Genomic DNA, 24,275 nt, shown 5'->3' with positions numbered 1-24,275 from the left:
GCCCTGTGGGCAAGGCCGACCCTCTGGAGGGCTCTTACCTGTCAGGACAACCTGCCAGCCTCAGGGCTCTTCCTGGAGGCTGGCTGCCCTGGAGGAGCAGCGAGGAGGAGATACTGATCCGCTCTTGCCTCATGTCAGCACCAGGGGCTTCTGTCACATCTGCATCCCCAGGAGCTATGGACCACCCCCAGCCCCCCAGGCTTCTCATCCCACCCCCAGGGGCACGGCAGGGGAGGTCACAGCATTTTGATTGCTCTGTCCAGGGACAACTTGCTGCTTCTTATTACAAATCCCTTCCCTGCCAGCTGCCAGCCTGGCTGGGGGTCACCCCTTCAGCCAGGCAGGGGCAGACCACAGGGGTGCCACCATCTGGAACCCCACCTTGCCCAGCACTGCAGATCAGTGGGGCTGGGGGGCAGGCAATGGGCACTCAGATTTCTGCTCCTCTGACCATGGGGAGCCAGTGTGGAGAGGGCTGAGAAGCTGTTGGTATTCATCTGCCTCTCTCAACCTCTGCAGGAGGGTGTGAGTGAGATGCTTGGTGCCAAGGAGCCCCACGGCTTGTCCTGGCTGCGTGTTTGTGGCTCGGACCAGATCAGGTTTCCGGCTCTTCCCCAGCCACTCACTTTGTTTCTCACCAGAGCTCTGATTTTCTGCTCCTTCCTCACCCTCCCATCCTCCACCCTGTGATTTGTGGCCTGGCCTGAAGATGGTGAACGAGCAGCAGTGCTCCAGAGCACGACTGGGGCCGGGCTGCCTCTGTGTCCACCCAGGTCCCCTCTCAAACATCCCTCAGGAGGGGCTCAGCATCATCCTGCTGGACCCAGTCAGGCGACCTCCCCACAGTCCCCTGCATTATTTACCCTGGCCTCCCAAGAGGAGATGACCCAGAAAGGGTCATCTGGGTGATGCTGTGGCCCTTCCAGCCCCCAGAAAAAACAGGGGTTTGTTGTTTTTCAGTCCCTGCCGAGGTGGCAGGTTTGCAGCATGAGCCACCGAGTGCCTCAGCCTCCCACTGCAAAAAGGGCTGGGAGCCCTTTCCCAGGGTGCTGTGGGGATGAATCCAGCAGATAGCAGTGAGGTTCCCAGAGCAGGTAACGTCCCCCTAATTAAGATAAATACTAATTAAGTCTGGGACTTTCAAAGAAGCCCTGGGAGCAGGCTCCAACTCCTGTTGAATTTCAATGGGAAGGAGACACCTGATTCCAGAAGAGCCCAGCCTCTGCCGTTAGGCTGAAACGGGCCTCTCTCCCAGGCTGATGCATTGCTGCTCTGTGGCTCCCGGTGCCTTCCCGTAGATCCCAGCACAACAGCCGTGTCCTGGAAATGCTAATGAGAAGCTTTAGGAGGGCAGCAGCCAGCAGGCTCAGACGGCCCTGATCATCTGCTGCTGTTAACCGTTATGGACAGGCTCCGAGCAGAGCTTACCGAGCCCTGCCTGAGCCCCGGCTGCTTTCTGCAGCCCTGCTACCCGTGGGGGCTGCCTCTTCCTCCTCCTCTTTCTCCTCCTCCTCCTCCTCAGCTGAGGAGAGCTCACGCTTGCCAGTCCCAATCCTCCACTGTCTAGGAGACCTTTACCAGGATGAGCAAGGCAAGGAGATGATGCATGCATGGAGCTGGTTCCTGCGCTGGTTCCGTGCATTCCGAGAGCAACCTGCCCAAGCCCATCAAAAGCCAGCAGTGGGAAGCAAGCCCTTCCCTCTGGGAGCAGCCCCCCAGCCAGCCACAGAGCGATGGAGGGGCTGCAGCCCCCCATTAGTGTGCTCATCATATGTTCCTGCTTCCTTCTCCTGCCTTTCCTTGCCCGGGGGAAGGTGCGGCCCGCCCCTGCCAGGACCACACCGTGGGGGCTGTGCTGCGTGGCCAGGCCAACAGGAGCCGTCCAGGGAGGCGAGGAAGGCGTAGCGATAGAAAGCACTGGAGACACTCAGCCCTGGTGCCCCGGGAGCCCGGACCCAGGGCGCTGAGCTGGGGCTGCAGAGCCATTTGGGAACACCGGAGCGTGAGACCCCCACCACGTGTGCAGCTGGCCCGGCCCCAGCATTGTGACGGACCGGACTCTGCAGGCCCTCTGCCAGCCCAGAGGGCTGAAAAACACAACCCCTCTGTCCTCCTGCCCTCCTTCCCCGGTGCCTGTTTCAAATTAGCATTTCCCCTGCCCCCACCTCCAGCCGCTCGGGCAAATTCCCCTCAGCTGGCTGCCGGCCGGGCCAAGCCCAGCCCAGCCCAGGGCTTCCCTTCCCGCTTTGGGTTGTGTTTTTTCCCAAGGACTTCTCTTCCCCCACGTCCCCAGTACACTTTAGCAATTAGAGGGTTAAGTTTCCTCCCGGCCTCGCTGCATTAACTGGAAAGGAATGAAGTGTCAGGCATGTTCTCACCACAGCAGGCTGTTGGAAAGCAACTCCCTTCTCCACGCACACACACCTCCCACTGCTGCGACCAAATTATTTTCTATCCTCCAGAGACCCAGGATGCCAGACAAAATCTGCAGCATGACTCTGATTCATTGCAAAAGGATGCAGATGTAATATTCCCTCTTTTTTTTTAGTTTTTTTTTTTTTCCCCCCTTTGCCTTGCTGGAGCTTCTCACACTGTTAATCCAGGCACCAGCTCGGGTGTCTTCACTTTTACAGCTTCAGCTCCATATTATTCCCCCCCCCCGTGCGTGTGTTTTCTGAAGGGCTCTGCCGCCCTTCGCTGACCTCTTGGCCCCCACGTCCTTACTCCCCCCCCCCCCCCCGCCCCTTCTCCCCGGCACCACCAAAATAAAGACACTAAAGCCTCCCATCTCCAGCGCGGCGGCGAACAGGCAGCTCTCCCCCCAACGTGCTAATTAGCTCCGAGTGTTTGGAAGTAAATAGGTCTGATTGGTGGTAATTTCCTGGCTGAAGGGGTAATTATTTGTTTCCAACGGGCTGGCAAAATCACCCCCGGTAAGGTGAGATAGGAAACTAAATTCAAAAGAGGTTTCCTATTCCCACTAAGCAGGATTGAAAACTGGTTTGAAATTCCTTTTTTTATTTATAGTACATGGTAGCCATGGAAACCTACAGAGGAGGTCATGGTAGCTAGGCCTCCGTTTCACCCTGCTCAGGGGATTACCGTTGCACAGTGGTACGCAGCCGGGGAAGAAAGTAGATTCACAACTTCCCCCCCCGCCCAACCATCACCGCCACCACCCACCCCGCGCCAGCCCCCAGCCCCAACCCTCCTGGAGGGCCACGGGAGAGCTTTTGGGAGCCTCATAAATCTGCTCCGAGATGGGAAAGTGGATGGCAACTGCCGCCCGCGGCCATCCCCCGGGAGCGGGAGGCTGCTCCGACTCGCGGGCTGCCCGCGGGACCCTGCCAGCGGCGCGGCACGGTACGGTACGGTACGGTACGGTACGGCACCGGGCTGCTCCAGCCCTCGCCTGGGCTCACATCCCCGGCTCCTGAACCCGGTGTGATGGTGAGGAGAGCCCCAGGCAACTTCTGGCTCAGCTCACCCAAGTGCGGAAAGCCTAGATGCCAGGATCCCACCTGCAAGCAGGACACCTCCTGTCCTCACCTTTCCCTACTGTGGGTGCCCAGATCCCAGATTCCCACTGCAAGCAGGACACCTCCTGTCCTCACCTTTCCCTACTGTGGGTGCCCAGATCCCAGATTCCCACTGCAAGCAGGACACCTCCTGTCCTCACCTTTCCCTACTGTGGATGCCCAGATCCCAGATTCCCACTGCAAGCAGGACACCTCCTGTCCTCACCTTTCCCTGCTGTGGGTGCCCAGATCCCAGATTCCCACTGCAAGCAATGCTGTGCAGAAGGACTTCTCCTGTGCTCACCTTTCCCTGCTGTTCCCAGGCAAGCCATGACTCTAAAGGGTGAGGGTAAAGTGTGGGGAAAGAGATGCTGCAGCTTTTGGCCAGATCCCAGGGGCACAGCACTGGGCACTGCTGCCCTCATTGATTGCAGTGGCTGAAGGAAGGATTGTCAGCTTTGGGGGCAATCTGGGCTCCTCCAGTTATGGAGTCTTTGCCACAGTGGACAGGAGTGACTCCAGCTCATGCCCTGGGGGTGTGTGACGTAGCTGGGGAGAGCCATCACGACTGTTGCTGCTGCATGCCAAAGCCTCACCACCGTCCCTGCAGCAGTGCTGCTCCATGCACAGTCTGCAGCAGAAGTGGCTGCTCGCTGCCAGCTCGCTCCCCCGTGCTGGCAGGGCCGTGGTGCCTGCATGTTGCCCAGGAACAGAGGCAGAGGTGGAGCATGGAGCTGCTCCACACAGCTGCTCCTCCACCAGGGGCAATGCTTTGAAACTGGAGCAGGGGAGACTGAGGTTGGACATCAGGAGCAAGTTCTGCACAGTGAGGGTGGGGAGACACTGGCACAGGTTGCCCAGGGAGGCTGTGGCTGCCTCCTGGAGGTGTTCCAGGCCAGGCTGGATGAGGCCTTGAGCAACCTGGGCTAGTGGGAGGCATCCCAGCCCATGGCAGGGGGTTGGAGCTGGATGAGCTTTGGTGTCCCTTCCAACCCAACCCATTCCATTGTTCTTTGCTCTGGTGGCTGAGGGTCAGACTCCACTGCCCTGCACTTCTTTCACATTTACTGCCCCATGGTGGTGGAGACCTCATTCCTGGAGACATTCAAGGTCAAACTTGCTAGGGCCCTGAGCTACCTGCTCTAGCTGGAGATGTCCCTGCTGCCTGCAGGGGGGGTGAACAAGATGACCTTTGAGGGTGCCTTCCACCCTCATGCACTCTGTGATTCTGTGACCATTTCCCACCCAGGACGAGCCTCCCACCCAGACCCCTGTGCAACCCCCTATGGGCTGTGCCCCGGCAGCAGGCAGAGCGCCTGTGCCTGTGACCTTCACTGATTCCCTCTCCACCTTGCCTCTCCCCTGCTCTCTCCTTCACGCAGCACAAAAATAGCCTGGGCCGGGCGCTGCCAGAGGAAGCTGTGGGGCCAGCGGCGCACAGGCAGGCAGAGGCGGCGGCTGCTCCCCGCAGCTCCCTGGCCCTGCTCACACCACCCCTCGCCTCCCAGGGACCAGCCTCCAACCAACCACCCAGATGCCCTTGGCCTCCTTAGCCTCTCAGCTCCTTCCCCCGTCGCTGCCCTGCTGCGGGCTGGGTCGGGATGTGGTGAAAGGCAGGCAGGGGAAGTCAGCCGCAGGGAAGCGCTGCTGTAGTCACCTTCTCCTTCACACTTTGATTTATCTCTTTCTTATTTCTCTTCCCATTCTGTTTTGGGAAGCTGAAAGCTGAGAGCACCAAAATTAGGTGAATTGGGAGGTGGATTTTTGAGGTTTTCTAAAAGCAAGGAGTTGTCCAAAAAAGAATCCCCATGCCCTCTATGGAGATTATTCTGGTGTGAGTCTGTGGCAGTAGGAAACAGTGCTGCAGCTTGACACAAAAGTGCTCAGATCAAGCTGGCGTGATGACACCAGAATCCCTCTCCTGATAAAACATCTCCAACTGCTCTTCTCTTCACAAGCCCTTACCTTGATTCTTTCTCTGCCCTCCCTCCAGCTGGTGTGTGCATGGCACTCTGTGATGACAACCACCCCCAGCCACTTGCCTAGGCTTCAAGCCAGGACTGTGGTGTTTCCTCAGTTCCCATCACCATTCCTAACATGCCTCACTGTCCATCAAGTTCTTTCCTAAGCCTGCCCTTTGGCCCTGAGAACATCCCATCTTCTGGGCAGGGCTTCAGCTGGCAAAGGGGGAAGGCAACCTCTGGGCACAACTGGTGGCTGATTTGAGGAGGTGAATGACATCCCAGAAGCGTTTTCTCTCTAGCAGTGGCTGTCAGCACTGGAGGCATCAAAAGCTAGGTAGGAGGAGTCCAGCCCTGCTCCATTGAGTGACCAGCCAGCACCATCATACACATCTGAGCTCCATGTTGGACTCATGGATTAGACAGTTTCGAGGCCCAGCTTGCCAGGGTGCTGGGCGAGCTCATTTCAACCCTACTCTGACCATGAGAGGTTGGACTGGATCATAGAATTATAAAACTGTCAGGGCTGGAAGGGACCTCAAAGCTCAGCCAGTTCCAATCCCCCTGCCATGGCCAGGGACACCTCACACTACAGCAGGTTGCTCACAGCCACATCCAGCCTGGCCTTCAAAACCTCCAGGCATGAGGCTGCCACCACCTCCCTGGGCAACCTGTGCCAGTCTCTCACCACCCTCATGGGGAACAACTTCTTCCTCACATCCAATCTCAATCTCCCCACTTCTAGTTTTGCTCCATCCCCCCCAGTCCTATCACTCCCTGACACCCCAAAAAGTCCCTCCCCAGCTTTCTTGTAAGCCCCCTGCAGATACTAGAAGGCCACAATAAGCTCTCCTCAGATGATCCTTGAGGTCCCTTCCAACCTGGTATTTTATGAACCTGTGAACTTATGAATCTCTTCTGTCCTCCCTATCCTGGGGACCTGCTCTCCAGCTCAACCCCAGACCTACATCTCCCCCTACGTGTCTAAGTTCATCCACATGGCTGGTGGCTCTCCAGGGCTAACCCACAGCTTTGTGCCTACCTTGAGGCGTGCTCTGCTGTCAGGAGCATGGTCAATCAATCTTGCCTGGGCCAATAGGCAGGAGGGAAGCAATGTTTTTCCTACTCCCCCAGCTCTCTTCTCCTGCTGCTCTCCATCAGGCACTCAGCAAGTTCAGAAGGGCAGCCAGCTCTCGGTTTCCTTGGTCACGCACAGCAGCTTGCCCTCCTGGAGTAATAAAAACAAATTACACATTTGCTGGGTGTTGCCAGGGACCTTGCTGTGGGGGCCCCTTCGTGGGGAGAAGGAAGCATTTGTGGGTTCCTTCTTGAGCAGGTGGAGGAAAAGTTGTCAGGAGATGCCGGCTGTCAGCGGACGCCGTGCCAGAGTTGAGTGGAATGGATGAGCAGCCCCTGGTGATGTACTGAGGCTGAGAGAGAGGGGGGATTGGTGCCTTGTAGGTGGCTGGAGCTGGTGAATCAGCACTGGAGCTGATTATCTGGGAGCAAGGGAGGCCCAAGAGGTGACTGGTGCCAGGTCCTGATGCCCGCCAGGGTGGGAGAAGTCCCCAGCCTGTAATGCTGCCCCCACATCCCTTGTTTCTGGAACTGAACGGAGTGACCTTGATGGGTGGACACTGGGTCCAGAGTGAAGAAGAAGAGATGACAGTGAAGATGAAGCACAGATTACAGTGAAGATGAAGAGCAGATCACAGTGAAGAACAGATTACAATGAAGAAGAGATTACAGTGAAGATGAAGAACAGATTACAGTGAAGAAGAGATTACAATGAGGAAGAGATTACAATGAAGATGAAGATGAGATTACAGTGAAGACAAAGAAGAGATTACAGTGAAGACGAAGAAGAGATTACAGTGAAGATGAAGATGAGATTACAGTGAAGATGAAGATGAGATTACAGTGAAGACAAAGAAGAGATTACAGTGAAGATGAAGAACAGACTACAGTGAAGGAGAACAGACTACAGTGAAGAGGAACAGATTACAGTGAAGAACAGATTACAGTGAGGAAGAAGAGATTACAGTGAAGATGAAGAAGAGATTACAGTGAAGATGAAGAACATATTACGGTGAAGAAGAGATTAATTCTCCATTATGGCTGTAGCAAAGATCTACTCTACTTCTGTAGAGACTTTCAAAGCCAACCTGGGCGTGTTCCTGTGTGGCCTGCCTTAAGTGGCGCTGCTTTGGCAGGGGAGTTGGACTGGATGGTCTCTGGAGGTCCCTTCCTACCCCCACCATTGAGTCTCTGAGTGTGTGATTCGCTGCACATCTCATTTTCTCCTAGCTCAGAGTCTCCTCCAGGTAAGCACAAGGTGAAGCACTTGCCCATGCACACAGCACTGCATGGGAGGGAGCCCTGGGAACCCCAGCAGAGCTGGAGCTTGGGAGCTCAGGAGCTGCTCACGCCAGGATCACAGGATCAGAGTACATTAGAGGTTGGAAGGGACCTCCCGAGATCATCCAGTCCAACCCCCTGCAGAACAGGGTCACCCAGGGTAGTCTGCACAGGAATGCATCCAGTTGGGGTTGGAGAGTCTCCAGAGAAGGAGACTCCACAACCTCTCTGGGCAGCCTGCTCCAGGGCTCTGTGACCCTCACTGTAAAGAAGTTTCTCCTCACGTTGAGGTGAAACCTTCTATGTTCGAGCTCGTACCTGTTGTTCCTTGTCTGATTACTGTGCACTACCCAAGAGAGCTTGGCCCCCTCCACTTGGCACCCACCCCTCAGGTACTTATATACATTGATCAGATCCTCTCTCAGCCTTCTCTTTTCTGGACTAGGTCTTGCCTAGGTCTTCTTTTAGCCCACACAGAGCTCCAGGCAATCAAGACACTGCCATGCTGCCAAGCTGCCTGACCCAGGAGCCCTGTGCCACCCCTCCTGCCAGCTCTGCATGCCATTCCAGGTAGATGTGACCAGGCAGGCTGCCCGAGGCCCCTGGCCTGAGTGAGCAGCCTGCTGCAGGCTGACCCAGCCCTGAGCCTGAACGACTTCACCATCTGGCTGCGGATTCAGGCACCAACCCCCACTCCGAAGGCTGCGGGAGGGGAGGACTTGCAACACCTTTATCTTTAGCTTTGCTTCGCCTTGGGTTTGGTCTCTTCCCCCCCCATTTTTATTGTCTGGGAGCCATCCCTTCCTTTTTATAGCTCTGAATTCAAGGGTGATCAGATGAAAGTGTGGTGGAGGGAGGGGGGAAGCGACGCTCCTGCACGGGTAGATGAGCAGCCCAGAAGGTCAAGGCACCTGAAGGAAAAGTTTTAAGCTTTCACAGCCCTTAAAGACAATCCCATAAAATTGCTCATAAAAATCAAAGTGGGGTTTGGGTTTCAAAGTCCTGAGAAACGTGAAATAGTCACCCAGGCAGTGTTGTTATGATGGGAAGCTTCCCAGCCCCTGCAAGGGAGGCAGAGGTTAACACCAGGCTGTTACATCTGCTGGGGACGGGGCTGCCACGGCTGCCTCCACACCAGCCTGGATGTGCTGGCTCAGGCTGTGGGTGAGAAGCTGTGCCCGCTGTTGAGACATCAAACTGGCTCCCTGGCTATGGAGCTGAATTGCTTTGGTCAGATCCCTCCCCATAAAGCACAGGGCCACCTTCCCAGAGCCTTCTGCAGGATTGATGAGCCCTGGGCCGGCTCCAGTTTTCTCTCCGGATCAAAGTGATGATTTCACTAATTGATGATCTAATTTCAGGCTGGAACCAAAACCAACCTGCCCCATTGGTGGCTCTGACCTTGGTGCAGATGAACTGCAGCAGCAGTCGGTGCTGGCTTGACAACATCCAGGGCAGCTTCTGCTTCACTGAGACCTTCTCTGGGCTTTGCTTCCCTGCTCCTTCCAAACCCAGCAGCAGCAGCATGGCAACGGCGGGTGCGAGGGAGAGGTGACTCAGGCAGCCCTCAGCAGCTCTGGAGGGGGGAGCCCCTGGCTGCAGATGTCACTGTCATACCTTTGGCAGCAAATGCCAGCTTTGAACCAGGCAGGGGAGCTGATCTGGCTGAAAAACACCCCAGGCAAAAACACGGCAAGGTTCCGCTTGGCAGCAGCTCCAAGGTCAGGCAAACGCCTGGGTCAGCACAAAATGGAGGCAGAGGCAGAGGCTGCCTGTGGGAAGCAGTGGGTGAGGGATGGGCCCTGAGCCAGCAGAGCCCTGCTGGCCCTGCCAGGCAGAAGGCAGCAGCTCCAGGAACCAGCACCTCCAACCTGCACCACACTTCATGCCCGTCCCTCGAAACACCCTGCCTGCAGGTCCCTGGAGCTGGGGTAGAAAATGGGTGAGGGGATCCTGCCCCTCTGCCCCACTCTGGTGAGACCTCACCTGCAGGGCTGTGTCCAGCCCTGGGACCTCCAACACCAGAAGGACATGGACCTGATGGAGTGGGGCCAGAGGAGGCCAGAAAGAGGGCTGGAGCACCTCTGCTATGGGGATAGGCTGGGGGAGTTGGGGCTGTTCAGCCCGGAGAAGAGAAGGCTCCAGGGAGACCTTAGAGCTGCAGTTCAGTATCTGCAGAGGACCTGCAGGAGAGCTGGGGAGGGACTGCTCAGAAGGGCTGAGGGGACAGGACCAGGGAAAATGGTTTGAAACTGGAGCAGGGCAGCGTTAGGTTGGACATCAGGAGGGAGTTCTGCGCAGTGAGGGGGGGGAGACACTGGAACAGGCTGCCAAGGGAGGTGGTGGAGACCTCATCCCTGGAGCCATTCAAGGTCAAAGCTGATGTGGCCTTGAGCAGCCTGCTCCGGCTGGAGGTGTCCCTGCTGCCTGCAGGGGGTTGGGCAAGGTGAGCCTGGAGGGTCCGACCCCATGCAATGATGAGGCTATGATCACACACTGCTGAGGGCTCTGTGTCCATGTGCTGAGGCACCACACACCTCTCACACACACCTCACACACCTTGCACCCACACCTCACACACACCTCACACACCTTGCACCCACACCTCACACACACCTCACACACCTTGCACCCACACCTCACACACACCTCACACACCTTGCACCCACACCTCACACACCTTGCACCCACACCTCACACACCTCTCACACACACCTCACACACCTTGCACCCACACCTCACACACCTCTCACACACCTTGCACCCACACCTCACACACCTCTCACACACCTTGCACCCACACCTCACACACCTCTCACACACACCTCACACACCTCTCACACACCTTGCACCCACACCTCACACACCTCTCACACACCTTGCACCCAATGCACCCACACCTCACACACCTCTCACACACACCTCACACACCTCACACACCTTGCACCCACACCTCACACACACACCTCACACACCTCACACACCTTGCACCCACACCTCACACACCTCTCACACACACCTCACACACCTTGCACCCACACCTCACACACCTTGCACCCACACCTCACACACCTTGCACCCACACCTCACACACCTCTCACACACACCTCACACACCTTGCACCCACACATCACACACCGTGCACCTACACCTTGCACACACACCTCACACACCTCTCACACACACCTCACACACCTCTCACACACACCTCACACACCTTGCACACACACACCTCACAGACCTTGCACACACACCTCACACACCTCTCACACACACCTCACACCTTGCACCCACACCTCACACACCTTGCACCCACACCTCACACACCTCTCACCCACACCTCACACACCTTGCACCCACACCTCACACACCTCTCACACACACCTCACACCTTGCACCCACACCTCACACACCTTGCACCCACACCTTACACCCACACCTCACACACCTTGCACCCACACCTTGCACCCACACCTCACACACCTTGCACACACATCTCACACACCTTGCACACACACCTCACACACCTCTCACACAAACCTCACATACCTCGCACACACATCTCACACACCTTGCACCCACACCTCACACACCTTGCACACACATCTCACACACCTTGCACCCACACCTCACACACCTCTCACCCACACCTCACACACCTCTCACCCACACCTCACACACCTTGCACCCACACTTTGCACCCACACCTCACACACCTTGCACACACATCTCACACACCTTGCACCCACACCTCACACACCTTGCACCCACACCTCACGCACCACACACCTACACCTTGCACACACACCTTGGACACACACCTCACACACCTTGCACACACCTCACACACCTTGCACACACACCTCACACACCTTGCACACACACCTCACACACCTTGCGCACACACCTCACACACCTTGCACACGCACCTCACACATTTCTCACCCACACCTCACACACCTTGCATACACACCTCACACACCTTGCACCCACACCTTGCACCCACACCTCACACACCTTGCACCCACACCTTGCATACACACCTCACACACCTTGCACCCATACCTTGCACCCACACCTCTCACCCACACATCACACACCTCTCACCCACATCTCACACACCTTGCACCCACACCTTGCATACACACCTCACACACCTTGCTCCCACACCTCTCACCCACACCTCACACACCTTGCACCCACACTTTGCATACACACCTCACACACCTTGCTCCCACACCTCTCACCCACACCTCACACACCTTGCACCCACACTTTGCACCCACACCTCACACACCTTGCACACACACCTTGCACCCACACCTCGCACCCACACCTCACACACCTTGCACCCACACCTCACACACCTTGCACACACACCTCACACACCTTGCACTCGCACCTCACACATTTCTCACCCACACCTCACACACCTTGCATACACACCTCACACACCTTGCACCCACACCTTGCACCCATACCTTGCACCCACACCTCACACACCTTGCACCCACACCTTGCATACGCACCTCACACACCTTGCTCCCACACCTCTCACCCACACCTCACACACCTTGCACCCACACTTTGCACCCACACCTCACACACCTTGCACCCACACCTCGCACCCACACCTCGCACCCACACCTCACACACCTTGCACACACACCTCACACACCTTGCACCCACACCTCACACACCTTGCACCTACATCTTGCACCCACACCTCACACACCTCTCACACACACCTCACACATTGCACCCACACCTCACACTCCTTGCACCCAAGCCTTGCACCCACACCTCACACACCTTGCACCCACACCTCACACACCTCTCACCCACACCTCACACACCTTGCACCCACATCTCACGCACCACGCACCTACACCTTGCACACACACCTTGCACACACACCTCACACTCCTTGCACACACACCTCACACACCTTGCACCCACACCTTGAACCCACACCTCACACACCTTGCACCCACACCTCTCACACAAACCTCACATACCTCGCACACACATCTCACACACCTTGCACCTACACCTCACACACCTCTCACACACACCTCACACACCTTGCACCCACACCTTGCACCCACACCTCACACACCTTGCACCCACACCCCTCACACCTCTCACACACACCTTGCTCCCACACCTCACACACCTTGCACCCACACCTCTCACCCACACATCACACACCTCTCACCCACACCTCACACACCTTGCACCCACACCTTGCATACACACCTCACACACCTTACACACACACCTCACACACCTTGCACCCGCACCTCACATGCCTTGCACACACATCTCACATACGCCACACACCTTGCACACACACCTCACACACCTTGCACACACACACCTCACATGCCTGCACACACCTCACACACCTCGCACCTATACCTCACACACCTTTCACACACACCTCACACACCTTGCCTATGGCCATACCACCCTGAGAACCCCTGATCTCATCTGATCTTGGAAGTTAAGCAGGGTTGGGCCTGGTTAGTAATTGGATGCGAGACTGCCTGGGAATACCAGGGGCTGTAGGCTTTTTTTGGGACCTCGACCAGCTGGACAGATGGGCAGAGCCCAACAGGGTGGCATTCAATAAGTCCAAGTGCCAGGAGCTGCATGTTCGCCACAGCAGCCCCATGCAGAGCTACAGGCTGGGGTCAGAGTGGCTGAGAGCTCACAAACAGAGAGGGACCTGGGGGTGCTGATTGACAGCTGCCTAAACATGAGCCAGCAGTGTGCCCAGGTGGACAAGAAGGCCAATGGCATCCTGGCCTGCATTAGGAATAGTGTGGCCAGCAGGAGCAGGGAGGTCATTGTGCCCCTGGACTCTGCAGTGGTTAGGCCACACCTTGAGTCCTGTGTCCAGTTCTGGGCCCCTCAGTTTAAGAAGGACATCGAGACACTTGAAGGTGTCCAGAGAAGGGCAACAAGGCTGGGGAGAGGCCTTGAGCACAGCCCTGTGAGGAGAGGCTGAGGGAGCTGGGGTTGCTTAGCCTGGAGAAGAGGAGGCTCAGGGGGGACCTCATTGCTCTCTACAACTACCTGAAGGGAGGTTGCAGCCAGGAAGGGGTTGGTCTCTTCTCCCAGGCAAGCAGCACCAGAACAAGAGGACACAGTCTCAAGCTGTGCCAGGGGAAGTTTAGGCTGGAGGTGAGGAGAAAGTTCTTCCCAGAGAGAGTTGTTGGCCATTGGAATGTGCTGCCCAGGGAGGTGGTGGAGTCACCATCCTTGGAGGTGTTCAAGAGGGGACTGGATGTGGCACTTGGTGCCATGGTCTAGTCATGAGGTCTGTGGTGACAGGTTGGACTCGATGATCCTCGAGGTCTCTTCCAACCTTGGTGACACTGTGATACTGTGATACCTTGCACCCACACCTCACACACCTAGCACACACATCTCACACACCTCACGCACCTTGCACCTACATTTCACACACCTTGCACCCACACCTCACAGACACCTCACACACCTTGCACCCACACCTCACACACCTGCACACACCTTGCACATCCAAGTGTGTCTGTGAGCACACACGGGCTGGCACACCCCAACTGCTCCCAGGCTCATGGGAGCACCTCCCATGGCTGCCCTGGAGGAATCCATGGCTCCTCAGCTTCACCCTGGGCCAGGGCTAGAGATACCTTAAGACCACAGCCAGCCACTGGCTGAACCCAGACCTGCACCAGGGATATCCCAGAGCCTATCACCAAGCATAGGACCCCCAACAGCCTCCTCATGCCAGCCCCTGCTGCACCAGGCAGAACATCCTCCTGCCATGGCCCAGCAGCTCTTTCCTTCTCAGAGGAGTCAATGCTTTGGAACATTCCTCACAAGAAGAGGCAGCAACTGCTGCACATGGTGGGGCTGCAGGATGCTGCTGGGATGGAGGAGCAGAGACTGCAGAAGAGGGAAGCTCAGAGCTGGTGCAGATCTGTGCACACGTGGCTGGACACTGCCAGTGGGTACAGCATCTCATCATACTCCTCTTCATGAAGAGCAATACCAAGTCATGCTTTTGATTCCCAGCACTGCCATGGCTCCCTGTGCAGCCTTCACCCTGCATAAGCCTTTCCCCAGCACCTCCTGCCCTGGTAGGCAGCACAGACAGGATTGGTCCTCACCACCTCAGAGCTCCAGCCATGGCTGAGACAATGTGGAAGTTATTCTCCATGAGCAGACTCCATGGTTAAGGGGAGGCTGAAAAACTGGGGGTGCTCAGTCTGGAGAAGAGGAGGCTGAGGGAGACCTCATTGCTCTCTGCAGCTCCCTGAGGGGAGGCTGCAATGAGCTGGGGGTTGGGCTCTGCTCCCTAGTCTCAGGTGATAGGAGGAGAGGAAATGTCCTGAAATTGTGCCAGGGGAGGGTTGGGTTGGAGAGGAGGAAATATTTCTGTGCTGCAAGAGCAGTCAGGGACTGGCACAGGCTGCCCAGGGAGGTGGTGGAGTCCCCATGCCTGGAGGTATTCCAGAACCATGGCCATGGCACTTGGGGCCATGGATTAGTGGCCATGGTGGGGTTGGGATGCTGATCTTGGAGAGCTTTTGTAACTGAAAAAATTCCCTGATTCTCTGGGCAGGTGGAGGCTGGGGGAGCTGCTGGAGAGGCCAGAAGAGCACAAGCTGCTGTGCACAGACAGGGGCTAGGTGACAAAACCTTTGCTACCCTTAGCCAAAGGGCAAAGCCTTGGTGCCTGCTGTGGGAGCTGAGCCCTCTGCAACCACCAAGCTGCCTACAGGCTGCCTGCCCCGCTCCCGGGCCCAGCATCCCCCAGCAGGACTCCCTGCCCTGCTCCCGGGGCCAGCATCCCCCAGCAGGACTCCCTGCCCTGCTCCCGGGGCCAGCATCCCCCAGCAGGACTCCCTGCCCTGCTCCCTGGTCTGACACCCCCCAGCAGGACTCCCTGCCCTGCTCCCGGGGCCAGCATCCCCCAGCAGGACTCCCTGCCCTGCTCCCTGGTCCGACACCCCCCAGCAGGACTCCCTGCCCTGCTCCCTGGTCCGACACCCCCCAGCAGGACTCCCTGCCCTGCTCCCTGGTCCGACACCCCCCAGCAGGACTCCCTGCCCTGCTCCCTGGTCCGACACCCCCCAGCAGGACTGCCTGCCCTGCTCCCTGGTCTGACACCCCCCAGCAGGACTCCCTGCCCTGCTCCCTGGTCTGACACCCCCCAGCAGGACTCCCTGCCCTGCTCCCTGGTCTGACACCCCCCAGCAGGACTCCCTGCCCTGCTCCCTGGTCTGACACCCCCCAGCAGGACTCCCTGCCCTGCTCCCGGGGCCAGCATCCCCCAGCAGGACTGCCTGCCCTGCTCCCGGGGCCAGCATCCCCCAGCAGGACTCCCTGCCCTGCTCCCTGGTCTGACACTCCCCAGCAGGACTGCCTGCCCTGCTCCCTGGTCTGACACCCCCCAGCAGGACTGCCTGCCCTGCTCCCTGGTCCGACACCCCCCAGCAGGACTCCCTGCCCTGCTCCCTGGTCCGACACCCCCCAGCAGGACTCCCTGCCCTGCTCCCGGGCCGGCATCCCCCTGCAGGGCTCTGCGCAGCGCCGGGAAGGTGGCAGTGGCTGAGGCTGCGGCCATCGCCGGCGGGGCTGGGGGCGGGGGGGATGGCTGCAGGCTAATAATGCTCCGTGTCTCATTATGCCGCATATTAAGCTGAAATTTGCAGCTGCTCTAATCACCGCCAGGCATTCTGCACACACAGCCTCTCCCCAGCCCGCCGGCTCTCGGCAAACACCCGAGGAGGAGCCCTGCCTAAGCGTCCTGCCACATGGTGTCCTGGAATCTTTACAGACCATTTCACCTTCACAAATAGCCCTGGAAACGTCTCTGCAGCCACAGCCCCTGCGGCAGCTCAGCCTCCTCCGCCGCGGCTCCCCGGCCCCTCGGAAGCTCTCTGCCCTCACGGGAGGCTCCGGGATTCACAGCGGGCCTGAGCACGTCCGACGGGCTCCACGCCCCAGGCTCGCAGGAAACGTGAACTGCGTGCTGCAGAGGTTGAGAGAAGCTCCTGCCCCAGTGGCCTGACGGGCTTTTTCCCCCCTCTCTTTGTCTTCCCTTTTCTTGTTTGTTTCTTTCCCCGAAATGATTCTTTTCCCGGACCTCTGCCCTTCGCCCTCCTGCCATCAAAGGGGGCACACAAACGAGTGCCCTGAGAATACTCAGTCCTTGGGAATTCTGGGCAATCTCAGGAGAAAAGTTGCACTCCCCCACCCCCACCCCACCCCCCCGAGGTAGAGAAGCAGCAGGAGCAGGAGGCAGGGTGTGGGAAGCAGGGGTGTGAAGCCCAGGGCTTGCCTATGCCTGGGAAGCCAGGAGAGGGAGGGGAGCGGCACGGGAAGGGTTAATCCAAGCCTGCCCTTGCTGTTTTTTCCAGGCCTGGCAGCACCAGATTCTTCCATTTCTCTTGGCAGAGATTTAAACCGTGGGGCTGAGCTAAGCACATGAGCCTGGGGACTCCCTGAGCTCCAACGGCGAGCAAGACCCTGAGCAAGGCACTGCAGCTCATTAGCAAAGCAACAGCCTGGCCCAGGGCAAGCAGCTGCCAAGCAGGCAGCAGCAGCAAAACAGAGATGGTCTTGCTGGGGAGCTGCAGGAATGGGGAGCTGGGTGGGGAGCCCCTTCCCTCAGCAGCAGCACTGGCTGCTCTGGCTATGTGCATGCTTACTGCAGGTAGTAACACAGAGGGAATCAGAGTGGTTAGAAGGGACCTTCAGGATCATCCAGCTCCAACCCCCTGCCATGGGCAGGGACACCTCCCACCAGCCCAGGCTGCTCAAGGCCTCATCCAGCCTGGCCTGGAACACCTCCAGGCAGGAGGCAGCCACAGCCTCCCTGGGCAACCTGTGCCAGTGTCTCCCCACCCTCACTGCCAGGAATTTTTTCCTCATCTCCAGTCTCAATCTCCTCTCTCCCAGCTCAAAGCCATTGTCTCTCATCCTGGCACTCCCAGCCCTTGTCCAAAGTCCCTCCCCAGCTTTCCTGGACCCCCTTCAGGTACTGGAAGGCTGCTCTGAAGCTCTCTTCTCCAGGAAACCTCACCCTACATGGGGTGAAATATGAGGGTTTTGGAATTGGGCCTATCCCTGTGCTTGGTTTGGGCCATCCCCTGCAGTCTCAGTTCCTATCCATTTGGCATCTGTTCCTGCCAGGGGGCTTGTCCTCTCCCTTCCACATGGTGCCACCCCACAGAGTGGGAAGCAGGGACATGGGGTAACCCCCTCCAAGCCCACCAGGGAGCCCCAGGCAGGGCCATTGGCTGCCTATCTATGGGCTGGCAAAATGGGGTGACCTAGAGAGCCCCCTGACCAGGCTGAGAACCATTCCCTGACCAAGCTCCTGGAGAAGCCTGGAGAAGAGGAGGCTCAGAGGAGACCTTATTGCTCTATGCAACTACCTGAAGGGAAGTTGTAGACAGGTGGGGGTTGGTCTCTTCTCCCAGGCAAGCAGCACCAGAACAAGAGGACACAGTCTCAAACTGTGCCAGGGGAGGTTTAGGCTGGATGTTAGAAAGAAGTTCTTCACAGAAAAAGAAATTTGCCATTGGGATGTGCTGCCCAGGGAGATGGTGGAGTCCCCATCACTGGAGGTGTTTAGGAGGAGACTGGATGGGGTGCTTGGTGCCATGGTTTAGTTGATTAGGTGGTGCTGGGTGATAGAATGGAATGGAATGGAATGGAATGGAATGGAATGGAATGGAATGGAATGGAATAGAATAGAATAGAATAGAATAGAATAGAATAGAATAGAATAGAATAGAATAGAATAGAATAGAATAGAATAGAATAGAATAGAATAGCATAAACCAGGTTGGAAGAGACCTTTGAGATCATTGAGTTCAACTCACCATCCAACACCATCTGATCAACTAAACCATGGCACCAAGCACCCCATCCAGGCTCCTCCTAAACACCTCCAGGGATGGTGACTCCACCACCTCCCTGGCCAGCACATCCCAATGGCCAATCTCTCTTGCTGGGAAGAACTTCTTCCTAACATCCAGCCTGAACCTCCCCTGGCACAGCTTGAGACTGTGTCCTGTTAGACTTGATCTCAAAGGTCTTTTCCAACCTGGTTACTTCTATTCTATTCTCCTCACCCTGATGGCTTCTCTGGCTCTGTGCTCACAGTTGCCCAGGAGAGGGCTTATGGAAACATGCACATGGCTGGAGGGGCTCTGGATGCTTGTCCCTGGGGGTCCTCACCCCCTGGAGGAGATGGCATTGCCCTGCCACAAACCCTCTGCATGCACTCTGCCCAGGCTGACCCCAGCCACCACTTATGCAGAGGGAGATCCTGTCCTCTGCAGCTGCCCAGAATCAGAAAACCATAGAATGGGTTGGCTTGGAAGGGACCTTAAAGATAATCCACTTCCAGCCCCCTGCCATGGGCAGGGACACCTCCCACCAGCCCAGGGTTCTCAAGGCCTCATCCAGCCTGGCCTGGAACACCTCCAGGGAGGGTACATCCACAGCCTCCCTGGGCAACCTGTTGCAGGCTCTCTCTACCCATGTACTGAAGAACCTCTTCCTAATATCCATTCCCAGACCCAGATCTGCTGCTCCTGAAGAAAATCAAGTTCAGCCATGAGCTGCCCTCCCAAGATTTGATGGCTGTCACTCGGCTGCTGCTGCTCCCCACTGCTGGCTGTTGTGCTGGGCACTGTACAAATGCTGCCCTCGAAGGGCAGTTGAGGTCTGGGTAGTGCCAGTGGTTGCTTTGGGTATTTGTCTTTCCTTCACCTGGGACATGATTTTCCAGGGGGACCCAGAGCTGGGCAGCCTGCTGCTCTCAAGTGGTTGTGCTGCCCCAAAGGCAGGGGAGCAGGAGAAGTCACAGGCAGAGGTGACCAGCAGAGGTTGAAGGATTCAGGACTCCCCATGATCCCATGGGAATCCAAGTGGGAAGCCTCCAGAGAGGTGTTTTAGGTGCTGGCAGCCCAACACCCCAGCATCAGTCTGTCACATCTTACCCAGCTGTCTCTGGCCAGACACCGTGCAGGAGCAGCCAGCCCATGGCCCCAAAGAGCAGCTAGCCCCTGGCCCCCCCAGAGAGAGAGCTCCACAGTGTCTGCCCCACAGAGTGCTCAGTGCAACCTGAGTACCTCTGGGGTGGGGGCCCCCAGCACCTTCAAAACAGATCATCACAGAATCACAGCATCACAGCAAGGCAGGGGCTGGAAGGGACCTGTTTAGCTCATCCAGGCCAACCCCCTGCCCAGGCAGAGGCACCTAGAGAGGGTCACCCAGGAACACATCCAAGGGGGTCTGGAATCTCTCCAGAGATGGAGACTCCACCACCTCTGTGGGCAGCCTGCTCCAGGGCTCCAGCACCCTTCAATTACAGAAGTTCCTCCTCATCTTCAGATGAGCTTCTGATGGTCCAGTCTGTGCCCACTGCCCCTTGGGCTGGCACTGGGCACCACTGAACAAAGCCTGGTCCCATCCTGCTGCCACCCACCCTTTGAGCATTGATCAGCATTGATGAAATCCCCCCCAGGCTGCTCTTCTCCGGGGTGAACAGCCCCAATTCTCTCAGTGTCTCCTCACAGAGGTGTTCCAGGCCCCTCAGCATCTTTGCAGTCCCATCAATATCCCCTTGGGAGCTGGTCAGGGAAGATCTGGTCCGAACATGCCCTCTGCAACCTGCTCAGGCTAGGGCTAGCAGGGCAGGTGGCTCTGTGCTGCCCTGTCCCATGGCTGCTGTTGACACTGCTGTGTGAAGAAAGCCAGCAAGCCTCTGAGCTCCTGGTGCAGATCCCACCCAGTGTCTCTGTGGAATCTCAAAATGTCTCAGGGTAGAAGGGACCTCAGAGTTCATCTCCTCCAACCTCCCTGCCACGGGCAGTGTTGCCCCTCAGCTAGACTTGGCTGCTCAGGGCCTCATCCAACCTGGCTGTGAACACCCCCAGGGAGGAGGCATCCACAACCCCCCTGGGCAGCCTGTGCCAGAGTCTCACCACCCTCACACTGAAAACTTCTTCCTCAGCTCCAGTCTAGCCCTGCCCTCCCTCACCTTCAAACCATTCCCCCTTGGCCTGTCTCTAGACACCCTTGCTGCAGGATGCCTTCAGGTATGGACTCACTGCTCCTTGCACCCTGAGCTCCTTGCACCCTGAGCTCCTTGGACCCTGAGCTCCTCAGACCCTGAGCTCCTCAGGCCAGTGCCTGCAGTGCCTTCACAGAAGGGCTGCAGCCACCAGCGTGGCTCACGTGTGCTGCTCATGTTCCTCAGAGGCTGCTGCCATGGCTGCCAGCAGCAGACACTGGCAGTCACAGAACCATAGGATCATGGCATCATAGGATCACAGAATGCTCTGGGCTGGAAGGGACCTCCAAAGCTCACCCAGTCCAACCTCTGCACTCAGCAGGGACATCCTCCACCAGAACAGGTTGCCCAGAGCCCTGTCCAGCCTCACCTGGAATAGCTCCAGGCATGGGGCCCAGCCACCTCCCTGGGCAACCTGTTGTAGTGTTCCAGCAGCCTCTTGGTGCAGAACTTGCCCCTCACATCCAATCTAAGTCTCCTCTAATTTCAAACCACTGCCCCTGGTGCTGTCCCTGCAGGCCTTTGGGAACAGTCCCTCTGCAGCCTTCTTGTAGCCCCTTCAGGTACTGGCAGGCTGCTCTGAGGTCTCCCTGGAGCCTTCTCTTCTCTAGGCTGAACACCCCCAGCTCCCTCAGCCTGTCCCCACAGCAGAGCTGCTCCAACCCCCTGACCATTTTCATGGCCTCCTCTGGACCCTCTCCATCAGCTCCAGGTCCCTCCTGTATCAAGGGTCCCAGAGCTGGACCCAGCCCTGCAGGTGAGGTCTCACAGAGCAGAGCAGAGGGGCAGGATCCTCTCTCTCCAGCTCTGGCCAGGCTGCTTTGGATGCAGCCCAGGCTGCCCTTGGCCTTCTGTGCTGCCAGTGCCCATTGCTGGCTCCTGCCCAGCTTCTCCCCCACCAGCAACCCCAAGTCCTTTTCCTCAGAGCTGCTTTCTATCCCCTCCTCCCCCAGCCTGCACTGATAGTGAGGATTGGTCTGGCCCAGGTGCCGGACAGTAACTTCTGCCATGCCACAGCCTTCCCCTGGTACCAGGCATCAGGCCAACCTACCCTTCCCCCAGCCTTGCCCCACCACGACCAGCAGCAGCCCTGGGCAGAGGAACACGGTCCTGTGGTAGGGACCTTGGTGATCCAGGTGGCACAGAAGGGAGATGGTTGTGCAGCAGGGCATGGAACAACCACAGGTTTTGCACCCAAGCTTTGATGGGCTGAGAGAGCCTTGTGTCTAGGGCTGGTGGTTGCCAGCATGGACATAGACCTTGAAAGGAGGAGGCTCTAGGGGCAGTGATGAGATGCTGCTCCACAGGACTTCTGAGAAGGGGATGAGGGAATTGGGGTTGCTGAGTCTGGAGAAGAGGAGGCTTAGGGGAGACCTCATTGCTCTCTGCAGCTCCCTGAAAGGAGGTTGGAGCTTGGTGGGAGTTCTTTTTCCCCAAGGAAATGGCATCAAGTTGTGCCAGGGGCAGTTTAGGTTGGTCTTGAGGAACAATTTCTTCCCCAAAGGATTGTCAAGGCCTGGCCCAGGCTGCTCAGGGTAGAGGTGGAGTCCCCATTCCAGGAGGGGTTTCAAAGCCATGGAGATGTGATGCTGAGAAGGTGGTTGGTGGTGACCTGGCAGTGCCTGAGAAACAGGTGGTGGCTGTGCTGGACTCACAGTCAGACCTGATGACCTGAAAGGTCTCTTCCAACCAAAACTATTCTGTGATTCTGTGTTTCTAGGTTTCCAGACCTGGCAGGGGAGGGTTGTTAAGGAGCTGGACCTGCAGCTAATGGGGCTGAAAGGACAGCACCTGGAGGGTAGGGCATCAGCAGGACAGCCCTGGACATCCATTCCTCAGCACCAGCTGTTTCTCACACTGCAGCTTGTGAGCCAGCAGCTCCACGGCTGTCCTAGAGCCTGGGCAGACAGGGCCCAGGTCAGAGTGGCACAAAGGGAGGATGAGATGGAGAATCATTCCAACTGCCACAGTTCTGTGCAGGCCAGCTCCCCAGACCCACCACAGCCTGAGCCTGGGCCTGAGCCTGGCCTGAGCCTGGGCCTGAGGCTGAGGGAAGGTATGGAGCTTCCCACAGGCAGGGATGGAAATGTGTCAGGCTCAGAGCAGCTCCCTCCTGGGCTCCGCTGACGCTTCCTGTTCCCAGGGCAGGAAATACCAAGCACAGAGCTCCTTGCATGACTTCAGAGCTTCCACTTCCAGCCCTGCCTGCAGCAGCAGGATGGAGGAGCCTGCAGCCTGCCCAGAGGCTTTGCTCCTGTGGAACAGATCCCCTCCATCTCTGCCCCTTGGGGAGCCAAGTGCCCAGGAGCAGCTTCTCCTGACGTCAGAGTCAGGAGGTGGTGGCACTGAGGTCCCAGGCTGTCACTCCTGATGCTGGGCATTTGCTTTGCTTTATGCCCTCACTCAGAGGCAGGCAAACGGTGCACAGGGAGCCAGGCTGTGCACTGCCCCCCTCCTGAACACAGCTGCTGCAGCCCCATTGCTGCCACCATGGTCTGTGCCCTACAAGCTCTGCATGGGGACAGAGTCCCACCTGCTGCTCCCCTTTCCCCACTGGGGTCACAGCCTCCCCTCTGCACAGCATGGGCTGGTGGGCACCATCTTCTTGTGGTGGGCATCATGTTCTTGTGGTGGGCATCATGTTCCTGCAGTAGGTATCATGTACTAGTGGTGGGTATCATGTGCTAGTGGTGGATGTCATGTTCCTGTGGTGGGCATCATGTTCTTGTGGTGGGCATCATGTACTAGTGGTGGGCATCATGTACTAGTGGTGGGCATCACATAGTAGTGGTGGACATCATGGTCCTGTGGTGGGTATCATGTACTAGTGGTGGGCATCATGTTCCTGTGGTGGGCATCATGGACTAGTGGTGGGCATCATGTACTAGTGGTGGGCATCACATAGTAGTGGTGGACATCATGGTCCTGTGGTGGGTATCATGTACTAGTGGTGGGCATCATGTTCCTGTGGTGGGCATCATGTACTAGTGGTGGGCATCATGTAGTAGTGGTGGACATCATGTTCCTGTGGTAGGCATCATGTACTAGTGGTGGGCATCACGCAGTAGTGGTGGACATCACAGTCCTGTGGTGGGCATCATGTACTAGTGGTGGGCATCATGTAGTAGTGGTGGACATCATGTTCCTGTGGTAGGCATCATGTACTAGTGGTGGGCATCATGTAGTAGTGGTGGACATCATGTTCTTGTGGTGGGTGCCATGTTCCTGAGGTGTACCCCATGTTCTTGCAGTGGGCACACTTTTTCTAGGGGTATGCCCAATGTTCTTGGAGTGTGCCCCATGTTCTTGCAGTGTGCCAAATGTTTGCATCCCCATCCTGGTCTTGGAGGG

The 24,275-nt window shown here is 57.3% G+C and overlaps 1 long non-coding RNA gene and 1 pseudogene across 1 annotated transcript; one reads left to right on the top strand and one right to left on the bottom strand.

The window, feature by feature from the left end:
* Positions 1 to 3,207: 3,207 nt before the first annotated feature.
* On the bottom strand, positions 3,208 to 9,557 carry LOC137455107 (uncharacterized). Its single transcript, XR_010990762.1, has 3 exons — positions 9,239 to 9,557; positions 6,522 to 6,707; positions 3,208 to 3,521 (listed from the first exon to the last, which is right to left on the bottom strand). It is a non-coding gene; the product is annotated as an uncharacterized lncRNA (long non-coding RNA).
* Positions 9,558 to 13,292: 3,735 nt separating this feature from the next.
* LOC137455137 (5S ribosomal RNA) lies at positions 13,293 to 13,411 on the top strand (annotated as a pseudogene).
* The last annotated feature ends 10,864 nt before the right edge of the window (positions 13,412 to 24,275 follow it).

The sequence above is a fragment of the Melanerpes formicivorus genome, unplaced genomic scaffold (assembly GCF_026170545.1).
Source record: "Melanerpes formicivorus ecotype bairdi unplaced genomic scaffold, bMelFor1.0.p_v2 SCAF_91, whole genome shotgun sequence".
Classification (NCBI taxonomy): Eukaryota; Metazoa; Chordata; class Aves; order Piciformes; family Picidae; genus Melanerpes; species Melanerpes formicivorus.
This window is presented reverse-complemented; position numbering and strand designations above follow the sequence as displayed.